This window comes from Rana temporaria, chromosome 4, assembly GCF_905171775.1.
Source record: "Rana temporaria chromosome 4, aRanTem1.1, whole genome shotgun sequence".
Classification (NCBI taxonomy): Eukaryota; Metazoa; Chordata; class Amphibia; order Anura; family Ranidae; genus Rana; species Rana temporaria.
In genome coordinates this window covers 86796661-86811056 of record NC_053492.1, presented here as the reverse complement: position 1 = coordinate 86811056, position 14396 = coordinate 86796661, and positions in this window count along the sequence as shown.

Here is a 14396-nt window from a genome sequence, read left to right as displayed (position 1 = left end):
GCCATCAATTCGCACCACTGTGCCATGCCATCAAACGCAGCCACTGTGCCATGCCATCAAACGTAGCCACTGTGCCATCAATTGTCACCACTGTTCCATGCCATCAAATGCAGTCACTATGCCATGCCATCAAACTCAGCCACTGTGCCATCAATTCGCACCACTGTGCCATGCCATCAAATGCAGCCACTGTGCCATCAATTGTTACCACTGTGCCATGCCATCAAACGCAGCCACTGTACCCATCAATTGTCGCCACTGTGCCAATTGTCACCACTGTGCCCTTTGTCGCCACTGTGCCCATTGTCGCCACTGTGCCCATTGATGTCACTGTGCCCTTTAATTGCCGCTACTGTGCCCATTGTCCCCACTGTGCCAATTGTCACCACTGTGCCCATTGTCACCACTGTGCCCATTGTCGCCCGCTGTGCCCTGTAGAATGCATTGAGATAAAAACCTTCTGCCTTTACAATTCCTTCAAAGGATATTTTTTTTTCCTAGTCTGAAGAAGGATCTGTCTTCTCTCTCAATGAGGATCTCCCAGTTGAAGCTCAGTGGTGTAAGGCTCCTGGGGTACTGTGAGTTGGACCTGGTTTGGGACTTTTATGTGTGACTGTAGTTATTGGGATTTAGTATGAAGAAGATTGTCCTTCCATTGATTGTTAATAACATTTTGGAGTACCCTGAATCCTTAAACCCCTCTCCTGGTCAGGTTCCTCAGCAATAAATAGTAAAAAGACACCCCCAAGATAGATGTACACGAGACTGTGCTTGTGACCACCTGCTCCTGTACTACTGCAGGAAACCTGGGCATATTCTCAGCGGCCCCTCAAGAGGTGACCACTGCACTCAGAAAAGACCCATTTCTGGCATAAAAAACAAAAAAAAACAAAAACAAACATGCAGTAAAAGTATAAAGTCACATCAGGTTGGGCAGGAGCAAGGTCCATGACTTTAAACCGGGTAAAGTGCAGCTCGAGCTGGGCAGCAGGTACAAACACCTCAGGCTGGGCAACAAGTACATCAAGCTGGGTAGCAGGCACAGGAACCTCAAGCTGAGTAGCAGGCACATCAAGCTGGGCAGCAGACAGGGACAAATCAAGCTGGGCGGCAGACAGGGGCAAATCAAGTTGGGCAGCAGGCTCCGGGTCATCGAGCTGGGCAGCAGGCTCCGGGTCATCGAGCTGGGCAGCAGGCTCCGGGTCATCGAGCTGGGCAGGAAACGGGCACCACAACCTCAAGCTGGGAAATGGGAACCACAACCTCAGGCCGGGAAACGGGCATCACAACCTCAGGCCGGGAAACGGGCAACACAACCTCAGGTCGGGAAACGGGCACCACAACCTCAAGCCGGAATGCTGGCTCTAGCTCTTCAGGCTGGAATGCTGGCACTGGCTCTTCAGGCTGGAACGCCGGCACCCCGGGCTGGAACACTGGCATCTTGGGTAGGAACACTGGCACCTCAGGCTGGAACACTGGCACCTCGGGCTGGAACACTGGCACCTCGGGCTGGAACACTGGCACTGGAAGGCAGACACCAGGACATCAGGCTGGAAACCAGGCGCCGAGACATCAGGCTGGAAGGCAGGCGCCGAGACATCAGACTGGAAGGCAGGTGCCAAGACATCAGACTGGAGGGCAGGCGCCAAGACATCAGACTGGACATCAGACTGCAAGGCAGGCGCAGAGACATCAGACTGGAAGACAGGTGCTGAGACATCAGACTGGAATGCAGGTGCCGAGACATCAAACTGGAAGGCAGGTGCCGGGACATCAGACTGGAAGGCAGGTGCCGAGATATCAGACTGGAAGGTAGGCGCCGAGACATCAGACTGGAAGGCAGGCACTGAGACATCAGACTGGAAGGCAGGCACAGGAACTTCAGGCTGGCAAACTGGCACAGGAACGTCAGGCTGGCAAACTGGCACAGGAACGTCAGGCTGGCATACAGGAACGTCAGGATGGCAAACTGGCACAGGAACTTCAGGCTGGCATACAGAAACTTCAGGCTGGCATACAGGAACTTAAGGCGGAGGCACTGGCCGGATAGTAGGCAGAGGTTTGGCAGAATCAGGCTGGTTATCAGGTTCAGCTGGCATGCAAGCAGACTGGAGCAGGTTGATTGGTGTGGAGGCAGGTTGGGTTACTGGCAGGATCACTTTGGTTTGAAAGAACTTAGGTTTTTTCTTTGGCTTAGCCACTGAAGCTCTGTAGGTAAGGGGTGCAGCAGACTGGGAAGGAGGATTAGGATATGACAGAGAAGAGGCAACAGTAGCTGGGTAAGGTTCCTGTGGGTTTGTAGGCAGCTGAGAAGAGACAGGTGGGTAGAATGCAGGATAGGTACAGGGAGCTGAGACTGGATTTGAGTATTTGGTTGGGAGAAGTGTATACTGGGCTGAAGCGGAGGTTATCATGGGTGATGGCAAAAAAAACCTTGGGCAGGCAGGTGTCTGGTAGCAGAGATGGTTTGTTGGGGGCTGGCTGGGGCTGATTGCAAAATATCAGACCATGCTAAGAGCAGTGGTTGCACAAACTGCGGGTTACATACTGCCTGTCTGACAAGGGATTGTACAAAATCAACACATTCTATTATCATCTGCTGGGAACAGGCTGTGTAGTGTTCAAAAAAATAAGGGGAGTCATCTTCCAAAAGCCATACCAGTGATGTGACCTGATTAATACTGAAAGGGGGAGAAAAATCATCATGGCCCTCTGGGATGCAAGCAGGGGTGGACTGACAACTCATGGGGCCCCCAGGCAATAGAAGACTATGGGGCCCATGGGCTTACAAGTGGCCACCACATCAGGAGGCAGTGCAGAGGCGGGGCAGCTAAAATCTCAGGATTTTCACATCAGAAGCATGTTGGTTTCAGACATATCGGGGACAGATGTAAAAAAAACACAGATTTTTACATACTGTCCCTGGTTTTACTGAGCCTGGCAACCCTGATGGGGCCCCCTAGTGACATGGGGCCCTTGGGCAGTGCCCGAGTGACTCAATGGTCAGTCCGCCCCTGGATGGAAAGCAAAGCCAGCTCTGTGCAGATTTGAATTAAAGGCTGAACATCCTCAAACAGCATACAGCCCTGATCAACCCAGTAGTGAGCAAAACAAATGATTTCTAGCAGCTGATCACTGGTCCACTCTTTCAGTGTCTGGCGGAGATATGCATTACTCTCTGACGCCAGCAGAGCATAATAACGATTCACATCCAAATTCATTTTAACAAAGCAACCTGAACCAAGATGGTTCCTCTGTGCAGCCACTACTGGTCAGAGATGGCCCTGGTATACTGTCATGTACCAGGTGTGACCAGAACTGTGTGGCTAGCAACAGAGGAACACCAAACACATATAAGTGAAAATATAATGATTTATTTAGGTAAGTGAATAATATAAATACAACCACCTCCAATATGACACAGTGCAACAAACCAACCAACAGACAGAGACCCACAAATAACAACAGACAGATATGTACAATAAATGGGAAACACCAGAATCATAAACAATAGCCAGGCCAGGGTCATACACAGCAGATCGGCAGATGGACAAAGGCATATTCCAGAAACATAAACATTAGCCAGGCCAAGGTCATACACAGGGAGATCAGCAGATGGGGTAAGGAACACAGGACAGGGAGAGGATGGATGGTCATGACAGGGAGACAGGATCAGGAAGCAGATTTCAAGAACAGGTTCAGATAATCAGGCAGCAAGTACAGATCAGGGCACAAGGACGATACCAGGGCCAGGTATGTTTGCACTTGCCTTTTTGTTTTTGTTTTTGGCCTCAAGTCACACCTGAGCGCAAAAGGTGCTGTCTGCTCCACACTGCCAGGATCCATCTACTGGTGGACGCCAGTACTACAGCCCAAGGATGACATAACACCAGCAGTTCAAAACTGCCAGGAGACACCTGCTGGTGGGCCTCAGTACTGCATGCCAAATGATAGATATTACCAGCAGATGGAACCTTTCCTGACAGTTGCTGACTATGCACAGAAAGCAAAAAACACAAATGGGGGTTTACCCATCTCCTATGGTAGAAAGATTTTTTTTTTACTGCTGTTTGTTAACCTGTTGAGTAGCTTTCTCTCTACCTCCTGTCAGGAACAAGACCCAGTCAATTTGGGTGCACATACTGTATACAGATTGTGAATAACAAGGGGTTATACTTGCCACATTTTAAAAGTATTCAGCCATTTACATAAATTACATTATGCATGAAACTTGATCTGAGGAATTTATAGTAATATTGTTTGATAATTTTAGATGTTCCATGCTGTGATACTTGTGTTTGTGTCTAACATTTCTTTTAGTATATGTCACTGTGAACTTCATATTTAAATTACATATTCCATCTGTTTCTAATTAAAGAGGTAAAGGAATTCAAAGTATAATTGCTATCCGATGGCATCAGTCTTTGCTTTCTTTCCATTGGTCAGCATTATTGGACAATCATCTAGATGAAATGTATTATAACATTGCTTCATTTTTCACTATATATGGAAATCACATGTGTCATTTAATGTGGAGGGTTAATAACCTTTCCAGTGAGTTTGTCAGGCTTTCCTGAAAGAAAGTTTTTTTAAGCCTATTGAAAAAACAATTGAGGTGGTGAAATTAGCATTTTTTTTTGGTCTTTTGTGTTCTGTACTGTAGAATTAATTTAATGTAGCGCTACCCCCGAAGGAGCCGCTGGTTAATTTGGGATCGGCGTATTAAGTTACCAAATTCTTCTGTCTAATGGCGATGCTTGTGAGTGTGGATAAAAGAACAAGTGTCCAGCAGGTAGCGTGAGTTTTTTTTAATGCTTTATTCCAGAGCCAACAAGGCCAACATCAACATGACACACAGTATAGGAAAAAGGTTGATGAGTAGGAAGGACTTGTAGCGTCAGGCCTTGGATATCAAAAACATAGAGAGCAAACCTGCTCTCGGCTCAGATAATTCAAACGTCGCCACCCTCGCCAGGGTGGATAAGTGCCCCTTGGACAGGCAATTAACTTGGACCCGGCAGCCAAAAGGGTCGCTCGCAATAATCAGATCACTGGGAGGAAACAATGCCTCTGCCACAGGCGTAGTCAATTTTCTTGATATAATTGAAGTGTAAGGCCTAGTACACACAAGAGGATTTATCCGCGGATACGGTCCACCGGACCGTATCCGCGGATAAATCCTCTCGAGGATTTCCACGGATTTGGATCCGATGGAGTGTACTCACCATCGGATCGAAATCCGCGCCGAAATCCTCTCGCGATGACGTGTCGCGCCGTCGCTGCGATGATGACGCGGCGACGTGCGCGACGCTGTCATAAAAGGAATTCCACGCATGCGTCGAATCATTACGACGCATGCGGGGGATCCCTTCGGACGGATCGATCCGGTGAGTCTGTACAGACCACCGGATCGATCCGCGGGAGCCAATTCAAGCGGATAGATTTGTAGACATGTCTACAAATTTTTATCTGCTGGAATTGGGAAATTTCCGCGGATAAATATCCGCAGGAATGTACACACCATAGAATCTATCCGCTGAAACCGATCCGGTGAGATTTTGCAGCGGATGGATTCTATCGTGTGTACGGGGCCTAAGGATAGCGAATCCTCCCAGTAAGTTTTGTTCTACAGGATCACCCACTGACAGCAAAAGAAAAATATCTGTCACGTAGCGCGGTGATCGGATCCCTGGTGGTTCGTCCAGGCCTCACAGACAACCTCTGCACTTAGGTTCTCCCGAGCCAATCCCCCACCGTTCAGCCTCCAGCTTAGGATCTGGAACCCAGCAAGACGCTGGGGTCCCTTTCTTCATCAACAAAAGGCTCCACAAGGTGCACAGCCTCGACCCGACCGGCCATGAGGATGGGGCCCGCGAATGCGCGCACCCTAAAGGTGGATGCCGCACCTGGAACTCGGGCCCCGCAGACTACCTGAAAAAATGGCCGGTGCTCCAGATATACCCTCCGCCAGCATGCCCAAAGAGGGGAACTCCTCCGATTGGCTGCAGGGGAAGGATGGTTCCGTCAGAACCCCTATAGCGCCAACTGTCGCCCAGGGGTAGGAGTGCACCCCTGAACACACAGACTGACCCAAGAGGCAGTTCTGAACTGGCACCAGCACAAACTAACAATTAGTGAATGGGAGCAAGTGAAATCTCCCATTCCCCACTAACTGTAGCGTAACGCCCCACTAACAAAAAGGGGGGGGGGCGCTACATTAATATTAGAGGGAAATTATAAATCGGAGAACTTTTATTGGTGGGTGGATTGTATCTGAGAATACATTATCATTGCTATGGTAAAGAAGTGTCTCTGTTCTTGTATGTCCTATCAAGAATGTTTTCCCAAAGTTTGTATTGTGGCCATCAGCTCATATCTAGGGGAAATATCATGATTTTGATTGATTATTATTTCAAATATAATGTCTCATACAAGAAACCTGTATTGCAATTGCTGACTGACTCCCTCTGTGTACTACTTTGACTAATAGAGATGTGGTGAGACAGAATAAATATTCAAGGAGTAGGTTAACCTGCTGCCGCCTGTGGAACACATATGTGCGGAAGTGAAAGTGTGGGCTTTAATGCCCACATGCCATAAATTTGCATCACAAGGTGGCTGATGTTTCTGTGCTGAGAGTGCCATCACTGTGCGCTACCAGCATAGAGACTGAGCTATCAAAGACAACACTCATTCCCCACAAACAATTAGTAGCTGGTGTCACTGGCTCCGGATCATGCGACTACTGTAACAGCTAATCACAGTGGTCTGAGGACTGTTTTTTATGTGATTTTAATCAAGGATTATTTGCTTTATAGTGTTTGTTTTGCATGATTTTTTGCAATTATTGTTTTCTAATAATGCGGTTAGATTGTTAGTTCTTAATTTTAGCGCTGCACTATTTAACTATGACACACCTTGAGGATTTGATATATTGACCTGAAGTGCAGAGCTGCTTACATGTAAGATATCGTATTGCGCTGGTTGATTTCGATCTATTTTCACAGTGGTCACCTAACTGCTGACCCTGGGTTAAGAAATATATCTATTTTTTATTCTAACTTGAATATTAATAAATGTATTGAAGCTTTAAAAGAAATAGTCCTTGGTTATTTAACAAAGTATTGCCAGATGTTTAAAAGCGTTGGTTAAGACCCGGTTCACACAGGGGCGGCACGACTTTGGGGGCGACTTGGCAAGGTGATCTCAAGATGACTTCAGAGGCGACTTGCAAAATGACTTCTGTATTGAAGTCAATGCAAGTCATCCCGAGTCGCCCCAAAAGTCGTACAAGAACCTTTTTCTAAGTCGGAGCGTCTTAAGTTGCCCCTATTAGAACGGTTCCATTGAAAAGAGCAGAGCGCGACTTGTCAGGCGGCTGAGTCGCCTGACGAGTCGCCCATGTGTGAACCGGCTCTTATCCTCTAGGGGACCCAGTGCACATAACACATGATTCCATTGAAATCTGTCTAGTGGTTTAGAAATAAAACCACATTTTGTTGCTGTCAGTGCTGGTTGTAGCTTCACCACATGCTGAAGCTCAAAATATGGGTGTTCCCATAGTAGAGGTATAGCCAGCACTGAAGCCACTTCCCCCTTTATCCCGCAACCCTCTGTCTATTTTAAAGCCCTGTACTCCCCCCTCTCTTCATTGGGCAGCCCCCCATCTCTTGTGAAGCCATGTGCCTATTTTGATATTTTTGGAACAACTAATTAATAACAATAAATTATATTTTTTTTCCAAGGGCATATAAAATGTATTTTTGTTATCTAAACTTCTACATAGAAGGGGATAAAATCCTAATGCCGTGTACACACGATAATTTTTCGGCATGAAAAAAATGTAACTTTTCAAAAACGTCATTTAAAATGATCGTGTGTGGGCTTCACATCATTTTTCAGGTTCTGAAAAATGAAAAAAAAAACATGCTGCATTTTTTAACGTAGTTTTAAACGATGACGAATCAGCTAAAGCAGCCCAAAGGCGAATGGAACTTCCCCTTTATAGTGCCGTTGTACGTGTTGTACGTCACCGCGCTTTGCTAGAATATTTTTTAAAAACGATGGTGTGTAGGCAACAATGTTTTAGTGATGAAGTTGGGAAAACGTTGTTTTTTCGACAAGCTGAAAAACAAAGCTTTTTTTCATGCTGAAAAATGATCGTGTGTACGCGGCATTACATACACGTACACACTTTATGGAGACAGTTAGGAATAGCTTCAGCCCTACTGTTAGTGGGCACCATCCTAATTGGATAAACAAATATGTCCCACAAAGCAATTATTCATATACTTTGGAAATGCAGTTCATTATCTAATTATTTTAAGTAGACAGACATTTTAAATGGAAGATTTGAGGAGAAAGGTCATTTTAAGAATGATTTGGTCAAATTGGTAAAATATAAGGATCACGATAATAATAATAAGAAGCTTGTTCTGGAGTATCCATTTGTTTATTTGTTTCAAATTTTGATTTTCAATAAGGAGCAATAGAACATATTATGCATACACATTGCATGGACACACCTTCCTCATTGCGCTCCCTCCCTGGCAACTGACAGTAGGCAGAAGAGTTTGTAATAGGGCTGGGTGGAACTTGATGTGGAACTAAAGGCCAGATCCACAAAAGGGTTACAACGGCGTATCTGCTGATACGCCGTCGTATCCCTGTTTCTATCTATGCGGCTGATTCATAGAATCAGTTACGCATAGATATCCCTAAGATCCGACATGTGTAAAACAATGTTGTTTTACACTGTCGGATCTTAGGATGCAGTACCGCGGCCGCCACTGGGGGCATTTCTCGTCGTAAACCAGCGTCGGGTATGCAAATTAGCACTTACGGAGATCCACAAAGGTTTTTCCCTTCGTGAAGTCGCCGTAAGTGTTAGTTTGCCGTCGCAAAGATAGGGCTGCTTTTACAAAGTGTAAAGTTAGTACACCATGTAAAAGTATACCTGTCTTTCCTGCATCGCTGTAAAAAAAATGTTTAGATTTTTTTTTCCCGCCGCATCTCTTTTTTACCCGTCGCGATTCACAAAACTCGGCGCAACGTAACGTAACGCAAAGCACGTCGGGAAAATAGCGTCGGGAGCATGCGCAGTACGTCCGGTGCGGGAGCGCGCCTAATTTAAATGGGACTCGCCCCATTTGAATTGGCCCGCCTTGCGCCGGACTGATTTAGGATACACCGCCGCAAATTTCCAGGTAAGTGCTTTGTGGATCGGGCACTAAATTGGGGCAATTTGCAGCGGTGTAACTTAAATCACAAAAGTTACGTTGCGCCCGCTGGTTGTGGATCTGGCCCTAAGAGACTAGCTCCCCATCAGGTCATACTGGCTGTTGACTGACAGTGCATGGAATTGAGTTGATCTATAGCTGCTATTTAGTTCAAAAGCATCTTTTGAAATTATCCAATGCCATGCACTGTCAATCAAAAGTAAGGCGGACCTATTGGGACACTATTATCAGGGTACTACCATACTTTGGCAATGGCATAACCACTATACCTGACCACTTTGCTGACATTCAGCTTTTGGCAGGAGAATCTCCCGGCCGACAGCTGAATGGGGCAATGGATACATGAGCCAGTGATGTTAATGAAACTGGTGCAAATGCTTGCCTGAATTGGGTGCAGGTAGTTCAAAAGGACACAGTAATGTTTTTTTGAATTCCCCTACTAGTGTGATAAGTATGGTGGGAAGGGGCTCTAGTGGTCTGCATAGAGCTCTAAACTCTAGCCTACTGAACGCCTTTAGGATCAACGAAAATGCTGATTGTCTCTTCCAACATCAGTAACTGTGACCCCACAGATAATTTTTTTTAAATGAATCGGCACAAATTCCCACACTCCAAAATCTTATGGAAAGCTTTCCCAAAAGACTGCAGGCTGTTATAGCCACAAAGAATGGGACCAACTAATTATTAATGCCCATGGTTTTGGAGTGGATTTTCCAACACACTCATATAGGTGCCTAAAAACTTTTATCAATACTGTGTATTTTGAGAAAGAAGGTATTGCATACTTCATTACTGCAGTTTTACTTTTAGGTAGCAACATGGTAATAATAATTTCAATCAATGAAATGCTTCCATTATCTTGGATACATTGCAATTGTAATAAAGAAAATCTATGCAAATTACCCTTTAGATGAGTTTAAAAGAGAACTTTACCCTCAATGTGTTTTTTGTTTAAGATCCCCTCTTACCTTTTCACTGAGGTTATCTACAATAAACATATTCTCATGCCTAGTGAATCCAACAATATCATGCTATAATTTGCTGCTCGGTTGCCAGCTCAGATGCAGCCATCTTCTTCCTAACATTGAAATAACAGATCAGATCATCACAGAGTGGAACTGTGTATATGAATTTGAGGAGTACACAGTGCCACGTCCCTATAGATCAGATTTAGAAAAATATATATGGCATATGATGGACTTTGAAGGCGTATTAAAAATCGATTGAATATTTATTAAAAAAAAAAAACATAAAAATTGTTGAAAGATATAAAACTTACAAATAAGGCCGTTCCTAAGAATGCCTATGAACATGAGAAAATTAGCATGACATAGCACCTATCACCTAGGGTTACAATACACAAATAAAGGTGGAGGACTAGCAACCACTTCCTATTGGTAATTATAACAGAACCCTTGTGGTTTGCAGGAGGTAGAAATGTCATACGACGCTCAGCCCGACATGTTGCGCGTTGAAACAAAACGCTTTTTCAGGAGCTTTAAAAACGAGTTATTCCAAATGTGGAAAACATAGGAGAGAAGAAAGATACAGGCAGAGGGTGTATCAATAATCATAAATGCAGGCAGGTGCACAGGGTATATATAGTTCTTTTCTTACTCCAGACAAGTCCAATTCATACAAATAAATAAACATAAACTCTGGTGGGGATCCTTATTTGGGATATTATCCAGAAGTTTAGTACTGGGAAAGGTACATTCAAAATATCTGCTTACTAGTAGGTATTGGTAGTGATTAAATTCATGGAGTAGAGATGAACATTCCCATTAGTTGGAGAATTATGGGACACACTTCTCCAGAATCAGCATCATTGGTAATGTTGCATCCATAAATATCCTTTGCCCGTGGTGACAGTCTCAGTGTGCATAGGAGTTGTTAAAGCTCCTGAAGAAGCGTTTTGTTTCAACGCGCAACATGTCGGGACTTCAAAGTCCATCATCTGCCATATATATTTTTCTAATGTCTTCCTAACATTATTAGCATGGTGCCTCTTCTGGATTCTTGCACCCAGTCCCCTGATTAGGTAATGCTTGGCCTTTCCTCCTCCATCTTCCTTCCTAGCATCATTAACCAGGTGCCTCTTTTGGGTTCTTGCAGCCAGTCCTCTGATTAGGTGACCCTAGGTCTTTCCTCCTCCAATTACTATGAGAGAGCTGATGCCTCCTGGGTTGCACAACATAGATATCCTAGATGCTTCAGGAGCAGATTACACATTATTTTTGCCTAAGGGAGGCAGGGGCAAGGTGGAGTGTGAAAAAGGTAAATAAACAAATTGAGTTTTTAGTCTTTAATGCAAAAAAGTTCAGCCAAATTCATTCTCCTTCCTAATGAGTCTGAGATCTCTTGTCCACTGATTCTATGCAGTGCAACTTCTCTTTCATGGTCCAATGTGTGGGTGAGGTTACAGTGGTCTCACATGACAATTTCTGCCCAGAATTTGTTTCAACTGTGGGCCAAAGGTATATCTAAACCCAACCTTTAAAGTCGTATGCAATCTTTAACCAGTTAATGTAATTTAAATTGTAATTTTCAATATTCTTAAATCTGAAGCATTCATTAAAATAATGATTGGTCTCTAAATAGTTACATAGTTATTCTGGTTGAAAAAACACACAAGTCCATCTAGTTCAATAAAAAGGAAAAAAATAATTACAAAATCCTATACCCACAGTTACTGTATTTGCCGGTGTATAAGGCGACCGGGCGTATAAGACGACCCCCTGATTTTACAGTTTCTTTAGATTTTTTGCCTGTACTCACTGTATAAGACGACCCCCCTTCCGAGGCTTCCAACGCTTCATATTTCTTCCTTCTGGAGCCATATTCTTCTTCCTTCTTGCTGGAGCTGGAGCCAGTCACAGCGAGCGATGTATTCTATTAATGAATACAAAGCCTGCTTGGATTGGCAGAGGCTGTAACATCATCAGCCCACGCCTCTCTGACTCTCAAAGCCAATTCGAGCAGGCTACTGTATGTAGCCTGCTCAGATTGGCAGAGGTTGTTACTCCAATCCAAGCAGGCTCTGTATTGATTTGAATACGTCACTCAACGGGATTGGCTAAGCGGTATATACTGTATGTAGCCAAAGCTATATACAGTATTACCGCACATCCAGCAGGCATCCAAGTAGCTGACCCGGCGTATAAGACGACCCCTGCTTTTTGGTCATTTTTTTTAAGTGTAAAAGGTAGTCTTATACGCCTGCAAATACAGTAATCCAGAGGAAGGCAAAAAACCCAGCAAAGCATGATACAATTTGCACCAGAGGGGGAAAAAATCCTTCCTGAACTCCCAAGAGGATATTTCCTGGATCAACTTTACCTATAAATGTTAGTATCCAGTTATATTATGTCCTTGTACATGCATTTCCTGTTGGTGACAATGACCTCTCCCTGTCTGGAAATTGTGCCTCTGCATTGTCACACTGTCACATGCTTTTCCAATGGAGACTGCATTTCAATACATGTTGTAAACTGTTGTCACCATTAGGAAACCCACCCTGAGAAATATCATGCAGCCATTGCTTGCATACATGTAGATATCGGAGATAAGCAGCAGTGAGATGTAACAACTAAAAAAAAAAAAAAAAAAAAAGGTGAAAACATTATTTTATATTTAAAAAAAAAAATTGCTATTGTTTATAATACACAGTGAGTCAGGCCTGGTTCACACTATTGTGGGTAGTACCCATGGGCGTCCGCTCCATAGGGCAAGGTTTTTTTTTTTTACCCCCCTGGGATCGTGTAAGAGTGTCACTGCAATGATTATTTATGTCTGCAGTCTGTCAGTGTATTTACTCCGCTCCCGTGGCCCGCCCCTGTTTGCCGGCACCAGGCTCCAGCCTGGCCAATATGATCATCGTGTGATTGTGCTGCCGAGCTGCTAACCTTAGTTTAGATTCAGGGCTGGCTGGGACGGCACTGATGAGGAGTGTAGAGAGGAGGAGCCAGCGCCGCCGACGAGGAACAAACCAGGCAAGCACCAACAACATCTATTTTCATCACAAAATGTCCTGCACAGTTGCACTGGTCATAGTAACTCATGTATTAATGTCCTGCACGGTCACAGGACATTAATACATGAGTTACCATGACCAGTGCAGGACCATGCTGCATATAAAAAAAAAAAAAAAAAAAATCACATTCACAGTTCATAATCTTCAGACTGCATTCCGTATGGCATTATTAACTGTGATGACTTTGTGTTTTTTTTTTTTACTATACAGCATGGGGGGGGGGTAAATGTCCTGCACTGGTCATGGAAACTCATGTATTAATGCCCTGCACAGTGCATCGTGCTGTGTAATGTAAAGGGGTCCAGTGATGCAGTGTGCTGTGTAATGTAAAGGGTTCCATGTAATGTAAAGGGTACCGTGTAATGTAAAGGGTTCCAGAGGTGCAGGGTGCTGTGTAATGTAAAGGGTTCCAGTGATGCAGGGTGCTGTGTAATGTAAAGGGATCCAGTGATGCAGGGTGCTGTGTAATGTAAAGGGGTCCAGAGCTGTGGGGTGCTGTGTAATGTAAAGGTGTCCAGAGCTGTGGGGTGCTGTGTAATGTAAAGGTGTCCAGAGGTGCAGTTGTGGAGAGGGGGTACACAGTAGTGACAAAGAGATATTGAAAGATGCAGGGGGCACAGTGGGGCGTTTTTAAATTTTAACGTGGGGGGGGGACTTTTAACCTCCGCTAGCGGTCGAAGAAAGGGTTAAATGCGACTGTGTGTCACCGCTGTCGAAGCGCCCCCCCTGAGAAAATTTCAGCGAACGCCCATGGTAGTACCTGTTCCTGGACCCACAATCACCTGCAGCCAAAACAGGCTGCTCTTTAAAAATGTATTCTTAATAGTATCCCCATGCATCTAAAAATGCAGCATGTTTGCGGGTGCTGCAACCACCGAGAAATTGCATAATGCAAAATCACCATGTGATTTCCCTGCCACTGTGTTTTAAAAATGGTGCATGAAACACAAGCATTGTAAAAGTATTCACCCCCTTGGCTTTTTACCTATTTTGTTACATTACAGCCTTTATTTCAATGTTTTTTTAATCTAATACAGTGAGGAAAATAAGTATTTGAACACCCTGCTATTTTGCAAGTTCTCCCACTTGGAAATCATGGAGGGGTCTGAAATTGTCATCGTAGG